This window comes from Leptosomus discolor, chromosome 17 (assembly GCF_034619465.1).
Source record: "Leptosomus discolor isolate bLepDis1 chromosome 17, bLepDis1.hap2, whole genome shotgun sequence".
Lineage (NCBI taxonomy): Eukaryota > Metazoa > Chordata > Aves > Leptosomiformes > Leptosomidae > Leptosomus > Leptosomus discolor.
The window spans coordinates 3,332,415-3,347,978 of NC_141407.1; the positions used below are offsets into that span (position 1 = coordinate 3,332,415).

The 15,564-nt window shown below is 46.9% G+C and overlaps 1 protein-coding gene across 1 annotated transcript in view; it reads right to left on the reverse strand.

Moving 5' to 3' along the window:
* RALY (RALY heterogeneous nuclear ribonucleoprotein) overlaps positions 1-9,623 on the reverse strand; it is an 86,096-nt gene extending 76,473 nt beyond the window's left edge. The window contains exon 1 of the mRNA XM_086474688.1: positions 9,598-9,623. The gene's annotated coding sequence lies outside the window, so the exon portion shown is untranslated. The remainder of the gene's footprint in view (positions 1-9,597) is intronic.
* Between the last annotated feature and the right edge of the window lie 5,941 nt (positions 9,624-15,564).

Consider the following 15,564-nt stretch of genomic DNA (forward strand, 5'->3'; position numbering starts at 1 on the left):
GCATCTCACTTGAGCACCAGGGAAGCTGGACTTCCCTGAAGTCCCGTTTCTGTCCCCCTTTGTGAGACAGGAGCGAAGCAGCTCTCCAGTGGCTCCTCACTCAGCAGCCTGGCTGCACTGAGCCCTGTCTCAAAGCACCAAATCTCTGTCCAATTTGGGCTCCTCCACTGCTGAGAGCTGTGTGGGGTCAGCCCAAAACCCTGTGGTCCATCGCCTGCTTCCCAGCCCCAGGTACACCACCAGGAAGGCAGCAATTAGTCATGGGCTGCGGGTAGGGCGGTTTTCAGAGGATAAGCAGCTCATCAGTTCTGTGCAGAGCAGGATGGAGCATCTCAATGCCACCATTTTTGCACTGACAGATTTTCGGTTTGGAATTCAGGATCCCCCTCTCACCTCTGCAGTGGTCAGGGCTCAGGCAGCCTGGATGGGATCAGCTGCTCGGCAGGGACAGGTAGTCCTGTTTCTGGCCTCAAAAGCGTCTGTCTTTTTAGCCCAGGATGCTGGTGCACTTACAGGGCTGCCCAAGACCACAGGAGCCCCAGTTATCACGTCAGCATGAGCAAGGAGCTTTGTGAGCTGATACTGCCTATCACCACAAAGCTCCCTACACCAGTATTTCATTAGAAGGCTGTTAATTGCACTGTAGTGCAGGTTGTGCTTTGCTTTTAGAGGATTTCTCATGAGGAGTAGGGATGTAATTTTTAGAAGAAGAGCCAGAGTATTTGTGGCATGTGTGGGGGAAATGATTACACAAATATTTTCAGGCCCTTCAAATCACAGGGGAAAAGAAAAAATTGGACAAGTCTGGATCGCACGTGCCTTTAAAGCAGCATTCTTTGAAATGAACAGGGTGCCTCGGTGCCCAGAGATGGCTAAGAAGATTATAAGCAGAAGACATCTATGCCAGAGGAGCGAAGAAGAAATAACAAAGGTATTCAAAGCTATGACAAGCAAATGAAAAAAAAAAAAAAAAAAGAAAAGAAAAAAAAGAATAAAGCAGAGTTTTTGGATATACCAGGAGGAGTACAAGCAAGATCAATATGCTGACAACGGCTGCCAAAGCCAGACAAGGAACAGATCCAGAGTATCACCGTGGGCCTGAGTAACCCAGCCCAGAAGACAGCACAAGGACTTCCATGGGTCTCAGCGGCCACAGATCAGGCACTCCAGCGAATGCTTGTAAGGGGAGCAGGACAAGAAGTAATGGATAATTAACAACATCAGAGAAAAATAAATGGGCTCCCTAACCTCTCTCTGCCCTAACAGACTCCTCTTTGACTTCTGTTTGAACCAAACTATAGACACCTAAGTGAGAGTTCATTGTACCCTATGCATAACAGGAAGCAGGTAAGGTCTCAGGGAAGCTGTAATGTAAACAGAGGAAGAAATCAGTGTATTTCCACTCTTTTTTAACATATCTGAGCAGAGACATAACGAAGTCCAACAAAATACCAGTTTGAGTTCAGCACCGTGTGGAGCTGATCACAGGAAGCCTCTGCTGGATCCAGAGCCAAGCATGCCGCTCCTGAGACCCCACTCTGCATCTCCACTGAGACACTGCCTGTACTTATTTTGTGTGCATTTCTTAAAATTAATGAACTCAGTCCATAAACACAAACCCTGGAGTCATTTCCCACCTCTTGTAGCGCTCCTGCCAGTTTTGCTCTGAGATTCAGTGGGAATTTCAGTGCACAACAAAAGCAAAAGCGGCCGTGTTCTTCTAGACAAATGCACAAACAAGTGACAAGGCACAACGAGGCAAATGAGATGAGATCGCAGAGTCACAGAATGGTAGGGCTTGGAAGGGACCCCTGGAGAACATCTAGTCCAACGCCCCTGATAAAGCAGGTTCACTGAGAGCAGTCACACAGGATCATGTCTGGGGAGGGTCCTCTCTGGGCAGCCTGTTCCAGTGCTCTGTCACCCTCAAAGTACAGAAGCTCTTCCTCATGTTCAGACAGAACATTTCCTCATGTTCATACAGACAACCCACAGGAGGTGAACAAGGCGCAGGTGCCACGTCCTGGTTCCCCGACAGCGTGGCAAAACCCAAGCCTTTAGGGAAAGATGCAGAGGAATGAAACAAGGTTTGATTATAAGGCTCTCCCCTAGCACACAGAAAAGAACGGGCAAGAGACCAAGGCTGCCATGGCCCCTGTTTTGTCCCTCTCCTGTGAAGGGGGTAGGAATAGCTCATGACTAAGAGCTTGTCTCTACAGAGCTCATCTATCACAGGAAAGCTGTAGACCCATATGAGTGCTCCAAGGTTACCCATCACATCTGAAGGTCACCCTTACTGACCCACTGACTGACCCACTGACCCTGTTTTTTTCAGTTGAACATCCACCCTCAGGAAGAAAACAAAAATGAGAGGATTTTAGAAGAAAAAAATACAAACAACCTATCCCACACAGCTCATCGCAAACACAAGGTGCGTGGCATCATCCAGCATCCTCTGGATGGGGGAAAGGAATCAGCCCAACCTCTCCAGGCAGCACAAGGTCCCTTACATTAGTGCTACATCTTTTGTCACACCACTGCCTGCAAAAGGTCAGTGCCTGATAGAAGAAGGACATGTGATAATGAAATGCTACAGAAGTGGGATGTTAGTAAAATAAGCAATTTTTTGGCTCATTTCCTGAAATCTCCAATTCAAACCAAGCTGGAAGAAAATCTCAGGCCTGCATTTCTGTTGATGAAGGAATGTGGCCATCTGTCTGTTTGTCTTTTCTGCATTTCTTGCTAACCCTTGTTTCTCTCCTTAAAAAAACCCAAACAAACCACAAACCACAAAACACTACGCTCATACGTCATATTTGATGCATCTGACAAGGTCAGAGCCATCATACCCCATCAAGCACACGCCAATTCAGCCTTGCAAAGGGAAGTTGAGAAAAGATGTGCAAAGAGAGATCTATTTTTGTATTTTCATTCTAAGGCACCCCCTTGACTTCTGCTTTCTGACTCACTTCCCAGCTCTGGTACTCAGAGATGCAGCCAGAAAGTTGCACCTGGTTAGGAGAGGACAGAATGAACGAGCAGCACCAAGGTACTTGTTTCCTGTCCCCAGTGTCTGAGCACCTCATGCAGTAATGTTTTCATGGTCATAATACTGGTTTAAGCTGGAGCAGAAAGACTAGTCCCTTTTGGAGGCTGAGAACTGAGAAATTCAGGCCCAGCTCCCCAGTGCTGACTGGATGCCTTTGATGGCTGAAGCCCAGCTGACTGGCCCGGGAGCCTCTGAAAATTATGGTGGAGAACTTGCACCCTGAGACAAACACTTAAACCTGTCTCCATCTAGCAATAAATCCTGTCCCCTGGCCATTCTCTTTATAACGCACAATACTGCTTGAGTGGGCAGCAACTGGTCCTTGACAGGAGAGGCAGAAAACACCTTGTAGGTGATGGGGAAAACAGGCCAAGATGGTGAGGCCCTGGGAGTTCAGAAACAGGTGAGAAGGACCCATCCTCAGTCCTTCTGGCCACCAGCTTCCTCTGAGAAGGATTTAAGGTGTCAATAAATACAACCCACGCCACTCCAAGCCTGTAAGCACTCCCTTGAGTTCTTCACAAATGCACTCCAGCTGGGTTCCCGTTCAATGAACACATACACAGCTGGGGGATGCACCTGTGATAGACCACTTATACCTGGGGCAGCTTTGAGCTTCCCTCTGGAGCAATTCAGAAACTTTTAAGGTTTCATTCTGCAAACATCTTCACCTGAAGTTTGAGCACAGGCATTATCCTCAACATAGCAGAAGAAATTACTTGCATGATCACCTGTCAGCTGGTGCTTACACAAGCAGTTATTTGGGAAAAGATTTTACATTTTCCATTCATACACTATCCTAATCTGAATTAACATTCAAGTCTTGAGAAGCTCTAAGAAACGGATAATTTCAAAAAGCAAATCCAGAAATGAAAATTGACATGTTATTTTGACAAGATCAAGATTTGCAGAAAACTTAATTCTCAGATACAGTATTCATTATGAATCACTTGCTCAGCTCTTAAAAGAATCAAACATTTTGGTTGATCACAGGAAACCAGCTCAGCTCTAGATATTAATCGTTGACTCAGGAAGGTATTATTAACCCATGGCTTTCTTTGAGCATAAGAGTTTTGACTGAATTTATAGGTTTAAAATGAGACATATGCTTGAGTTTTTTTGGTTTATCAAGATTTTAAATCTCAAACCAGGTACAGTAGAATCCACTGGATCATGTATGCTATCTGAAGAGATTTCTGACTTTCTGTTCACCTTTACTGTCCTTAAATTACACCAAATGCTCTACTTTTCTCATACACCATGGAATGACTGAGCTACTTTCACTTGCAGACTGCACGATCAGCTGGAAGGTCCAGAGCAGGAGGGTCACCCAGGAAGAGCGGCTGGCAATGGCCTGTCACGCAATCCATCACTTAGCATCTGGAAACATCACAGCTTTCCTGCTGGCTTGGCAGAGCTGTTGAGAGCTTCACGCAATTAATTTGTTTATTTAAAAGCACAGGTAACCACAGGGACAGAGCAATGAGGCAGTTTATAAAGCATCTCATCTTCCACTAACTCACCCCCAGCAGAGCCATGTGAGCCTGGCATGGGCAGAAATGAGGAAACAGCTTCTCAGTGAAGGTCACGGCCCAGCATTCACCTCTGAAGGCTCCAGCACGAAGAAAGGCAGTTCAGCACGACAGGACTTGGCTCTCGCTGGAGAACCTGATCCTTTATTGGAACTGCTAGGGTTCCCACTCAAAGCCAGCTAAGCTCAGCTCTGCATAGGCAGAATGAATGTAGGGGCAAAGGGAGGGGACGGCTCCATCACGGAGAACTTCAGAGCACCAGGATCTGAGCTTGCAGACTGCACTCCTGGTGCTTGCAACCACTAAATGCCTCCTAATCATCTTCAACAAAAACAACCCTCGACATGCTCTGCCTTCACAACAAACTTTAGTGCCAAGAACATAGCTTTTCTAGCCCAAAACTCATCTGCTTCCCTGCAGAGAGCAGTCATGGACTGGGGTCTCTGTGTGAGGAGAACGCTTTTCTCACCTGGCATTTGCTAGGTGGGTTCCACAGCCTGCTCTCACCTTGCATGCATGAACCCACTCAAAACCTGTTCCAGATGAACCAGCTGCCTGCGAAAATCCTCCAGCCAACCGCTTACAAATATTGTGCATGCCATTAGATTATTTCCAGCACAGACATGTGGGCAATCATTCCAGAAAGTCAAATCAGAAAGGATTTTTAACTGGGTCTTTGCATTTATTTCCTGCAGATAAAAACTGGGAAAGTTAGCTTGGGATGGAATTTCTGTTCGTGTCCTCCACAGCCCAGACCACCCTTCTTCCCATCCATGGTTAGCAGCCACCATGTCAGCTCTGCCCCGAGACAGGAATTACGGCCTTATCACAGAGGGCCTCACCACACTGAGTCTACAGCAAAAGCAAAACTCTTCAGAGGCACCAAGATCCCCAGGACACTGGCAGAAAGTGTCAAGACAGATTTGTCTTCTCTGGGTGGTCTCAAGGCTCCCATTGCTGGAGCACACTGGGTGTTTGCATGCTTGAATCTGCTTATCCTCAAGGTCCCTGTTCATTTTCTGGGACAGCCTGAGGTCAGTGGGTCTACTGAGACAGCATGGGTGTGACAGACCCTGGGTTTACCTTCCAGGCAGCTTTTTAAACAGCTCTCCCTGCCTCCACTTCTTAGTTTGCCTAGAAGTCTCTTTTGTTCTGTCTTTTACACAGGTCTATTTTGACTCAACAGTTTGCATTGTAACCAACGGCCAAAGCAGGCTGCAGGTGACAGCATGCATGTCAGCGCTCCATCTGCAGAAGGGATGGTGCAAAAGGGCATCACACCCCAGTTTCTGCACCTCCATGTCCATCGCTGGCAATCGCTCCCACAGCTGGGACCGTGCTCTGGGCCCTGCAGCAGATGGTAGTGACAGGGCTGAAGCCTCTTCTCCATTTTATCACTAAACAAACCCACACACTTTGTTCTATCTACTGGGAACTTTCTGAGGGTAGTTTCAGTTACTTGGGTTTCACCTCCCTTCCTTCGAGGTTTTAAAAAACACACAAGCCACTGAAGTCAGCTGAATTTTACCGCACTCTTGCAAATACTTACATTTCATAAAGTCTATTCATGGTCAGAAACACACAGGGCTGGTAACAGGGCTTTGAACGCCAAATGCACTGCACCCTGCTCTGAACTACTCAGCACTTCATTGTCACCTGCTTCTCCACTGTAATCCCCGTGCTGGGAAGGGATGTTGCTGATGAGATAATTGCATTCAATAATCTTCCCAGCACATGCTTGCAAAACTATGAAGAGAAATAAAGAACTTGTGCATGCACACACCAGAATCCACACTGCAGAAGTCCCGACATCTAGATGCCTACAAAGCAATAAATAATTTAAAAAATAAAAAAGAGAGAGAGAGAGAGAGAAAACAAGCCACAAAGGGCAAAGCCGGTCTGTGCCAGGCACAAAGTACTTGGCTCACTCTTGTTGAAATGTTAGAGCTGCAAAGTGAGTGTTGCAAACAGCAGAGCCAGCAGCCGACAGGAGGCTAGCCCTGCTCTCACAGCTTTGCACTACGGCTGCTCCCAAAGGGCTGAGGCTGGTTTCTGATGGTTCGTGACATCAATAGAGCCTCTAGGAAGAACTGCAACTTTATAGTAAGACATACGAGTTATCCTACTGCCCGTTCATTTCCTTGACGAAGGTATCTCAGGCACGGCGTGTGGTCCCACAATTAGGCTTTTTTAGACTTGATCACGAATGCTGCGAACGCACCGTTCATGTCCCACAGCCGCCTCCGCGCCGGATGCTGCAGCCCTTAACCAAAGCCTGCATCTCCCAGCATCTGCGCTGGGCACCGATACCTGCCGCCTCCTCCTGACCCGCAGCGCCTTTTCTAAATTAAGAAACCCATTACATCGCTTCCTTCCTTGGCCCACAGGTGCTAAGAAGGTCACTACCAGATCGTAGCTTAATGGGCTACCGAGCGCCGTCCTAATCCTGGAAGGACAGGAACTGCCGGAGCTGATAAACGACCTGAGCAAGCGATTACAGTCTGGACTTATTTGTGATTAGACACTGTGATGGCCTGCTCCAACACGGGTTTTCAGACAGAAAATTTCATCCATCCCATTTTTGTTGAGCTACCCAAGGATGCTCTGTGTCCTCTCACAACGGGACACTTCCAACCCTGTATGGATGGACTCAATAACAGGTATTTCTGTGACCCTCCCTGCATTGCTGGAATAGTAGGCATTTTCATCAGCCTTCCTGGTTCTCTAGAGTTACTCTCAATGTTCTTCTCCACTTGCCTGAATGACAGATATTTTCATGACTTTTTTCTGCATCCCTCAAGAAATAGGCAGTTTCACAGCTCCCTCTGGAATCAACCTTTATTCTGTGTGCTCCCAGTAATTGGAGAGAGAAGTAAAAAATGAAAAAGCAAGTAATCAACCAGCAACGTTCAAAAGTTCAGAAGTCCTGTGAAAGTGAAGAGCTCATGGATTGGAGAAGGTGTTGCAGTTCAAGCCCTGCAGTCTGTGCACTCAGGATAAAAGACTTTCCTCCATTTATAGTAAATACCCTGCACAAAAAGAAGGCTCCATAGTTTAAAGCACTGTTTAATATGCCAACAGCCAAAACAAAACTTTCAATAACTTCTGGCACTATTCTTTTTTAAAATGCCTTGAATAGTAAAAAAATAAGGTATTTCTTCAAGGCTGCTGAATCCCATAATTTCATTTACTAAGTTAAATCCTGGTCTATGGAATTAGGGCACAGTAGTTCTCTTATTCATGCAGAAAAGGGTTTTTAGCCAGCTCATTTGTTTAACATATCTGCATGTCAGAATTTTTTAGTCCTACTTTGTGTCAAGATATTCTCACTACTACTAAGGGAAGGTATATTAAGCTAGAAGCAGAAAATGGTTTTAAACAAATCATAAGCAAACCCAAATTCCCTTTCTCCTTCAGCTGCCTGATTTTGGTTTGAAAGAGTTCAGGTGAATCTTTACCCTTCTGTTATTTGGAGTTTCCTGGATTAGATTTCCAAATAAGGTAAGAAGTGTAACACTCCTGGATCCTTATTTACTGTATGTGGTATCTCCTGGGGTCCACCAAGCAACAGCTGAGCTCCCCCATATGCCAAGAAGTTTTACCTGATCACATTTATTTTTTCTCCCTCCTACATATGTTCCCAAGGAAAAAAAAAAAACATCCACGATACCAATTAAAACAAATGTGTTACACCAGGACTGTAAACCCTGCCAAACTGGAAACTGAGGACCTGATTTTCTCCATCTGTCTGGGAACTGGAGGAGAAAGTCTGCTGTTAAAAACATTACACCACTCCATCTTCACGTCATGAATTGTGCATAGTATGATTACATCCTGAAATCTTCTACTTCACACCCTCTGCTGAAGCAAACTCCAGGTTTTATTCACCTAAAGTGCCATTACTCCATTCTTACTAAAACAAAACTCCCACAAACCAGGAAGAGATCTCCCAGCTCAGGTCCCCATTGACCTCATTGTTCAGGAAGCACAGCAAGTCTCTAATAGCCACAGCGATTCCTGGACCAGCATTTCCCAATACTCAGGTCACATTATCACTGGACCTGATCCCTAAACCCTCTCCCATCTCTCCACACAACCTTTTCTTTAAAGGGGTGCATTCAGCTCAGCCTACCTGGCCAAGCTAGGTGTAGGGGGCATTAAAGCTCATGTCCTGACAGTATCATGTCTGTTGGCACTCTGGAGTTGGCAGTCTTCCTAAATTGTGGCCTGAGGACATCACTGTACATTTTGGGGATGGTGGAACTCCTCCGAAGTGCTAAGGGACACAGCCCTGATTTGCTGGTGTTCAAGGAAATACCGAGAACGTGCTTTCTTCCAGCCCGTTTTCAAGAGGATGCTCTGTGGTTTACCCTGTGCAGAGGCAGTACCAGGGTTTTGATCAAATTCTGGGCGCCCTCCTTCACCACACCACCAGCTCTGCAAGGTGCATGTCTGCCCCAAGCACAACATCGCTCATACGCAGCACTTCTCCCCAGCTTCAATTTGCAACCCCTTGCTCTGGGGTGTGCACCAGGAAAGTCAAGAGCAGAGTCCACCTCTACATTACCCCAAAATCACACTTGTATCCATGTTCATTCACAGCAAACTGTAAACGTAACTTTTAGAAGAAATAAAAGCAATGAATCGAAAATCAAAACATGCCCAAACCCACCACGTCCAAAGTGATCAAAATCTGCCCATCAGGGTGTAATTAAAGCAATCCTGTTTCTACTGCCAACAGCACACAAGAGAATGCAGATTCTCAGCACATCCATCAACCTTCGACTCCTTGAACACTTATATCAGGCCAGGATGAGGCCACTCCCAGCAGGCTCAAAGACAGCAAACCTTCAGCCTGAATCCAGAATGAAGCCCGCTCATACAATTCAGCATCTCAAGCAAGGTGTCCTTGCTGCCCCAGATCTCACTGCCAAGTCCTGCCTTGCCCAGCAGAACAGCAGGGACCTCTCCCACCATCCCTCATGTCTAAAGATATCTCAAGACACAGACACTTACCGGGACTGGTGTGGGCACTTGGGGTTTGTCAGTCCTTCCTGTCACTGGCCTGGGAGCAGACGTAGCACCCCTCTACGGTCTCAGCTTCACCCTGCAAGAATCAGGACACAGAGGGGGTTTTATGCCAGTTGTGGTAAGCAGATAATCCAGTACTTTCTAACTCTCCACAGAGAAGGGTATGCTGTATCAGAAAGAAAAGCTGCTGGCTGGTTGTCTGCAAGGATCAGACCCAGGACTTTCTGAGCTAAGACTCTGAGCTGCTTAGCAAGAAGCTCAAACCAGAGCAGACAGTCAGTGTGTTCACAGGGCTGAGTACTTGGGAGAGTTGGTTCCGACTGGCCCAGGCATGACAAATCCCACAAGAACTGCTACACCCTGTTAATGCTTGCAGAGAACAAGGCAACCAGCAGATAGAGATAGGCAAGAATTTTTTGTCACGATGGCTAGGATTTGTTCAGGGAAAACAGAGTTTGAAGAAACTGAAATATCCCACAGTAAAGCAACTTTTTCGTGTTTTTTTTTTTTTTTTTCTTCTTCTGTGTCGAAAATGTGTTTTGAAAATGAAGATTTTGCTTTGGGTCAGGCAAACTTGAATGGAAACACTTTGTTGATGCAATTGAAACGTTCTGCTTTAAGTCTGTTCCTCTGGGTCCCCCAAGCTGCCAGGGTACCTCCTGGGACTTTAAATTAAGGTGCTTTCCCTCCCCTGCCATGGGCTGAGATACCTGGCTGGACTGCACACAGTGCACTGATGTGTCACCTTGAGACACCTGCCAGTAGAAAAGCAACCAGGACGCTACAATTCAGAAGTGGGAGCTGCAGGACTTTTTATGGCATTTTTATGCTGGGCAACACCCCACGTGCCCACTGAACAGGCTCCTGGCACAGCAGTGTCGGCACAGTCGGGCTGGCAGGCAGTGCTCCTCGCAGGGAAGGCTGCGGAGCATGGTTGCTCATCCCATAAGAACTGGGCTAACTGCTTTAGAGGTGGGATCTAGGTCTCATCAAATTCTAACTTCTCTGCAACCAAACACACACCGACTCCTCCCCTGGTCCCAGCACTCCAAGCAAAGAGCTGGGAGCTGTGGTTGAATGGATGGGATGTAGTGAGACTTCTGTGCTTTGTGCTCTCCAGACATGGGTTCCAGGACAAGGACTGCCCCTCCAAGTTCACAGCCTACACAGTCCAGATGGGAACTGGATCCAGGTCTCCCCGCTCCAGTGCATAAGCCATGACCAAGGTCCAGTGATTTAAACCCATTCCTTCAGATCAGCCTTCTTGGGCTACTGACGATCTACAACAGGCAAGAAATCACTGCGAGATTCCTGCTCTGCTTTCTCCACCCTTCTACCTTCCAAGCAATGTTCCCTGAGTAACCATGGCTTTTATTGAAAGAACAATACTTTTTCCACCCTGCTCTACGAAATACTCAGATATGTGGGCTGCCTGATCCCACAGGGAGGACAGGAGGGGCAGTCTGGGCTCCTGCCAGTCATCATAAACACTAGGGTGAACGGTTACAGTTCATCCACCCAGCCTGCCCGGACAGACCCTCTGTACTTAGAGGCTCAATTCAGTCTCAGTTATACCACAGCACAGCAAAAGGTCAAACTGGAATGAAGCTTTTAATTAAAACAGAGAGGACACTAAAGAGTCAGAAAAATGAAGCACTGGGCTTCAACCAACAATGAGGTCACACATATCTAATGAGCTGATCAGAGATGACATACTGGCTTTCACAGCAGAAGTCTCCACACACTCTGGCAGTCCACTGACAGATCATCCCTCCTGCACAGGGGTTCAAAGCTCTGCATAAAAAAGCCACCACAGCAACAAAGGCTAAAAGCAGTGGACGCTGCCATATGGCCACATTTCCCATCATCCAAGAACTCAACCAATCATTCAAGATGATGAACTTCCCAGTGCTGTTTCCTCAGTTCTCCCCCATTTCAATGGACCCATCATTCTCATTTACTGAGCCTCTCCAGAGATCTGGTAGCATCTCAGTTCAACTTAATATGTAAAGTGCTGGAATCAACAACGAGCACAGCAATGCCGTGAGGACAGGCCTTCATTCAGGAGAGATGCAAAAGAGAGGAGAGAGTAAGAGAAACTTGAGGTCAAATCAGGTCTGAGCAGAGCCCTGAACACCAAAACTCTCAGAGACACCAGGGATGTGGAAAAGCAAATGGCTCACGACCTGCTCCAATCATACCTGCTGGAGCCCTGAACATCCCTACTTCACCATTTCTTGGACAGCACGGGATGGGTGGAGAATTACAGAAGCAAATCCCAGCAAGGAAGGAGGAACAGAGATTTTACCTGAGATCTGGATGAAGTTCTGAATGCCTTCCCCATCCTCCTCCCAAACTCACCCAAATGCCTTGACTGAGGCAAAAGTGCTTATCTTGCTCCTTAAGCCTTCTGCTGGTAAGAACAACCCAAAAGTGTGCGAGGAGGGGAAGGGTGAGGGGCAGAGGGGTATCAGAAGCTCTTGAGTTCTGCTCTTGGTTTCACCGTGCACCTCTTTGAGATCAAGGACCAAATCACTGCATCTCTTTGTGTCCCTTAGGATGTTAAGTTAGACCCAGATGAGATCTACACAGTTGCCTGATAACCTGAAATGGAAGCTTAGAAAAGTGGCTTAGAAACACCTCACCACTAGCAAGATCAAGGGAGCTAAGAAAAGGAAGTTCACCTCTGCTGCTGCATAATCCCTGATTTCTCAAACGTACAGCTGCATGAAAGACCAAATTGTCCTGCTCTTATACAGAATTCCTCTTTATTGCATTAGTCCTAATGAATTCAGGCAGCAGGAGTAGCAGACTCCAGCCCTTGAAAGGCTGGAGTCAACCAGTACAGCACACTGTCCTGTGATTTTTCTGGAACCACTTCAACCCACAATGCAAAAGTGAAGGAGGAAGAAGGTAAGTACTCTGCCAAAATACAACAACATCTTTCAAAAAAAGTAACTGCACTAAAATGTGCCGGTTTATTTTCACTCTGGGTTCCCAAAGCATTTCCCTTCTCTCCCTGAATGATAACAGGCATAAAAATTAAATATAAATTCTCCAACAAAAAGCAAAATACACTGAAGGGTAATAAATCACAAAATGTGGCATTCAGAGGAAGTTGGGGGAAGGAATAAAGGATGAAATAGCATAGATACTGACTAAGATATATCATAGACCCTTAAAAACCCAAGACTCATCCTCAGGGCAGGGGACTTGCCACAGTGGGCTGAATTTTGATGAAGCAGCAAAGGGAACCTGCCCAGGGAAGCAGTGGGGTTGGTATATGGTGCTCGCAGTCCTGCAGGGCTCAGAGCACAGCGAATCCCAGCCCAGCACCATGCTCACGCCCAAACCTCATGCAGGAATGAAGACCCGAATGGAAACATCTTGTAATTTCCCCAAAGTCACAATTCTGTCCCAGTTGCTAACCGACGAGGTCAGAAGATCTGGAAACGGAAAGTCTGATCTGGGGGTTTCTAACATATTTTGTACAAAACAGGAGACAAGCCCTTCTCGCTCACCCAAAGAGCCCACAGGGACCTACCCACAGGACTGGTCCTGCCCCTCTTTCTCCCCAGGGCCATGTGCCAAACACAAGTCGTTGCATTGGCACTGGGATCTATCAGGGACTCCAGAAGAGGTAAAGAGGGACCATCCCAGTGCTGCAGTGGGGTTATACACGTTTTCAAACAGCAGCTATCACGGACTGGATGCTCTCTCACCTGATGACCCAAGATTCTTACATCAACATTTCCAGTAACCTGAAACACTCCCCAGGGCATCACACAGAAGCACAATATTCTAGAAACACTATATATCAGTACCAATTTTCTTCTAATAAACAAGATCACCTTTAATTTTGCAGGCACCTCCCAGTTCATTAAACTTAAAGATCTTGCTCTCCAGGGGTTTCCTCCTCAGCTGGGGCAGGAAATGAAAACACAGAAAATGCAATATAATTGGGGATGAAGCTTCATTTTTACACTGCCTATCATAATTACGTGTCATTTAAAAACAAGCATGAAGCAGGTGTGAAATGGCTCCAGCTCCGGATGCACATAAAAAAGGTTGACACCAGTAGCACGTCTCAGCAAGAATCAGATGGTGTAACTTGAAAACTCCTTTTCTCTCTCATTTCTTTCTTCCTTTGCTCCCTCAAACTTCTCAGAAAAAAATCCTTTTGAAATGGGAGAGAAGAAACAGCATCTTTGCAAAGCCAAGTGGTTCGAACGGAAAAGAAGGTAATTTCAGCATCGTGTGCTGGGGCACAGCAACAGTCCCTGCAGAATGTGGGGCAGGGCTGGCATTGGCATAGAGGACACGTGAGCACAGCCACGTGCCTTCATGTGACGCAAAGACAGTAGTGCTAAATCTGCTGCTCCCTCTTCTTCTTCTCTGGGTATCACTTTGCCTCTTCTTGCCATCCTGGATAAAACATCCGGCTGGCTCTGCTGCTTGCAGGTGAAACCAGAGTGCACCACTATGGAAGTGACCTCAAGGTGCCGAAGTTTGCCCTGGGAGTTGAGTTGGGTGGGAGAGGGTTTCTGCTTTCCCTCAGGTCACCCAACCCCTCTTCTCCATGCTCCAGTACCAGGAATAACAACGTGATGAAACACTTGTCAAGTCAACACCGAAGGTTTCAGTCAACCTTCTCCAGCCAGCAGAACCAAGGAAGAGCAGAGAGAGCTCTGCGGATGGGTTATGCTGCTCACTTGGAGTCGTTCAACAACACGGGGTCGTTATAAGGGAAAGGAGACCTGGAGTTCATCTTTTGTGCTGCTAGAGAGTCTTCACGGGATCGAGGGCAGCCCAGTTGGCTCAAGCCTTCCCAAAACAGCTTCCACCACTGAGGCTTTTCCATCTGAGGAGATCCAAAATCAGACTCATCATGTGTCCTTCCATGCTGAGATCTTCTCTGGTACGGGCTTTCCATACAGGCTGAGAACTTGGACCTTCTTGTGCCCTGCAGTTTTGGCACCCATCTGCCTTCCAGGGCCTTCCAAAGTCTGCGGTTAGAGTGTCACCGCAGCACTAGGAGAAACTGGTTTCTGCACATTTCCTGCCAAACCATTTGTCTTCAAAACAAACAGAGAGTAGTTCAGCTCGGAGCACAAGCATTCCCAGGCTCCTGGTTTATCTGCTTGGTTGGTCTTGACACGACTGTATGTTCCTCCAGAAAGAGAGATGCCTGAAATAGGAGTCAGAGCAGAGATCTCTACACTTTGCGCCTTTCTGGATGGTATCAGTAACACCCTGGATTTAAATGCTGCCTATTTTTCTAACAAGTGTCTTTTCTGTACTTCCAGCCATGTGAGATAAAATAGGGGGGAACTCGGTTTAACTGATGCACTTTAATTAGCAGTTGCCTATTGTCGTCAAAACTCTGCTTCTATATTCTGATGCAAATTCACATCCTTTCATTTTAAGCAATACGCCAGTTCAGCTTTAGTCTTCCAGTGATCCTTTAATGTCATATTTTCTCCCCTGTGAATCAATATTCAGATCCTCTAATTGGAACTTACCTGCTCATCCAACCTTGGGCTAGGTTTGTTTAGCAGCTGAGCGTATCAGACACTTTCACTGATGGAGCCAGCGGAGCTGAACTTCGCACAGCAGCTTTTACGCAGAGATGCTGCCTGCAGTGTGCACTGGGAGCCGGCTCTCCTCCCTCCCCTGCCCCATGCAGTCCTGCTCCACGAGCCATGCAGCTCCTGAGCTGCAGGCGGCTGGTAGCAAGACATGCCTTGCCCACGGCAGGCAGCCCAGAGTATTTTCTGTAACATAGACATGAAACCCCAGCCCTGGATGGGATCAGGGACAGGTTAGTTTTCCTGTTCCACTTCAAGAGGCAAAGACACGGTTCCCCATCATTTCCAATTTTAAATCACGACGTCTCCATCTTCTGCCTGTAAATTCTCTCCTGCTATCAAAAGGTCACCAGGCCAGTTGAAA